The sequence below is a fragment of the Nansenia antarctica genome, assembly GCF_963989245.1.
Source record: "Nansenia antarctica genome assembly, chromosome: 9".
Lineage (NCBI taxonomy): Eukaryota > Metazoa > Chordata > Actinopteri > Argentiniformes > Microstomatidae > Nansenia > Nansenia antarctica.
The window spans coordinates 15,378,339-15,380,838 of NC_137679.1; the positions used below are offsets into that span (position 1 = coordinate 15,378,339).

The window sequence follows — 2,500 nt, forward strand, 5'->3', positions numbered from 1 at the left end:
TTGGCTAAATACCAGCGTTCCGGACAGCGTTGCTATGCCAACAGGAAGGGACCTTTTCAGAGCTGACAGAACAATTGAGAAGTCCGGTAAACCGACTGTGAGGACAGTTGAAATCTGTCCAGAGGGAGCTGACTCTACACTGCAGCAACAGTTTCATACCAAGGACTGGCCCCTGCTCAGGGCTCAGGCCACTCGGGACCACCACACGGACATTGATCTGTACACCTCTTCAGTTCTGGATTAAATCAAGACATGTGCCGACGGTGTCACTTCCAGAGCACCTCAGACCCCCGACGTGGCAAGTTATCCAGGCCATCACGGACTACAAACCTCAAAATGCAGCCCCCCCCCCACCAGCTCTGTGTCCCTACCCGACGAGCTCAACCACTTCTACGCTTGCTTCGACCGCAACAACAAAGAAACAGCCACCAAAGCTTAGCCCCTCCAAGATGACCAGCCGTTCACGCTCTCCACCAACGATGTCTTCCGAACACTGAGCAATGTGAATGTTGGTAAATCTGCTGGCCCTGACGGCATTCCAGTACTAGACCGCTGGCCGGGGTTCTCACTGACATTTACAATCTGTCACTGGTAGGGGTGGGCATCGACGATCGATAATTGATCGATAAGGATCTTGGTCGATCACAAAATAAAACATTTGGTCGATCACAAAAAAAAAAAAAAATTGTGATCGACCAAGATCCTTATCGATCAATTATCGATCGTCGATGCCCACCCCTAGTCACTGGCCCAGGCAGTTGCATCAAGGCAACAACCATCGTGCTGGTGCCAAAGAACTCTGCTGCAGTGAGTCTGAAGGACCACCGCCCTGTTGCGCTCACGTCCGGCATTATGAAGTGCTTCGAGAAGTCGCTCCTGGGCCACCTAAAAACTCACCTCTCCCCCAAACTAGACCCCCAGCAGTACGCCTACCGCAAGAACAGGTCAACGGACAATCCTGACCCACCTAGACACAAGCAACACCTACACAAGGATGCTGTTGAATGAATGAATGAATTTATATTGACACATTTTTAAAATGGGGTCTACAGTTTTCGGCTCCAAAGGAGCCTAAAAAGCATACACGTATAAAAGAGAAAAGAAAAAATACTTCAAGGATAACACAAGAAAGCCAGAGGTTTATTTCCATTGTGGTCCTTTGATTGTTAAAAGAACATTGTTCATTGATTTCAGCTCAGCATTCAACACCATCATCCTCTCCAAGCTGGTCATCACACTCAGAGACCTTGGTTTCAGCACCTCCCTCTGCAGCTGGACCCTAGACTTCCTAACCAACAGACCCCAGCTCGTCAAGTTGAACAACCGCTGCTCCTCCTCCACCCTGACCCTGAACACCGGCGTGCCTCAAGGCTGTGTGCTGAGCCCTCTCCTCTACTCCCTCCTCACCCACGACGTACCAATGCACGGATCGAACTCCATCATCAAGTTCGCAGACGACACCACGGTGGTAGGCCTGATAAGTAACAACGATGAGTCGACCTACAGGGAGGAGATCCAGAATCTGGTGGTGTGGTGCGCTGACAACAACCTGGCCCTCAACACCAGTAAGACCAAGGAGATCATAGTGGACTTCAGGAAAACTGGGGGCAGCGAATACCCCCCCATCAATGAGATGGAGCATGTTCTCAGCTTCAAGCTGGCAGCGCCTATACTTCCTGAGGAGACTGAAGAAAGCCCAGCTGTCTCCCAGGATCCTGACTAACTTCTACCGCTGGACCATTGAGAGCATCCTCACCAACTGCATCACATTGTGGTACGGCAACTGCATTGTGTCCGACCAGAAGGCCCTGCAATGGATGGTGAAAACCGCCCAGGGCATCATTGGCACCAAACTCCCTTCCATCGAGTCCCTCCAGGCAACCCGGTGTCGACGGAGGTCAGCAAACATCATCAAGGACACCTCCCACCCCAACCATGGACTGTTTGACCCCCTACCATCTAAGAGACTCAGGAGGTACAGGATCCTCAGGTCCCGTACCAGCAGGCTACAGAACAGCTTCTTTCACAGAAACAATACCCCCCTCCACACACTCGCTGAACAATTCCCCCCCCCCCCACATGGGGTACAATTGACAATGACCCCCCCCTGACACTGTGAACAATCCAATTTAGCCTTTGCACTACTGCTGGTTTGCACACCCCTGGTCAATGTGATCACTCTTTACCCTTTGCACTACTGCTTACTGCTTATAAGCTACCTTAACTGTACATAGCTCATAACTGTATATACCTTTTAACTACCGTACTTGACATAGTGTACCAATCACTATCATTGTCATGTTTTTTATATAATGTTTTACATTACTATTTGCACTTCTGGTTAGATGCTGAACTGCATTTCATAGTCTGGTACTTATACTCTGCAATGACAATAAAGTGGAATCTAATCTAATCTAGTCTAATCTAATCTAATTGTAGTTGTACTATATAAGGGCATGAATGTATTTGTAGTTCTATATAAGGGCATGCCTGTATTTGT

General features: G+C 49.0%; 1 protein-coding gene across 1 annotated transcript in view; it reads left to right on the plus strand.

Annotated features, from left to right (window-relative positions):
- Positions 1-2,500, plus strand: part of necab2 (N-terminal EF-hand calcium binding protein 2) — a gene marked incomplete at both ends in the record, with an annotated part of 41,749 nt that overhangs the window by 24,119 nt on the left and 15,130 nt on the right. The window lies entirely within an intron of this gene.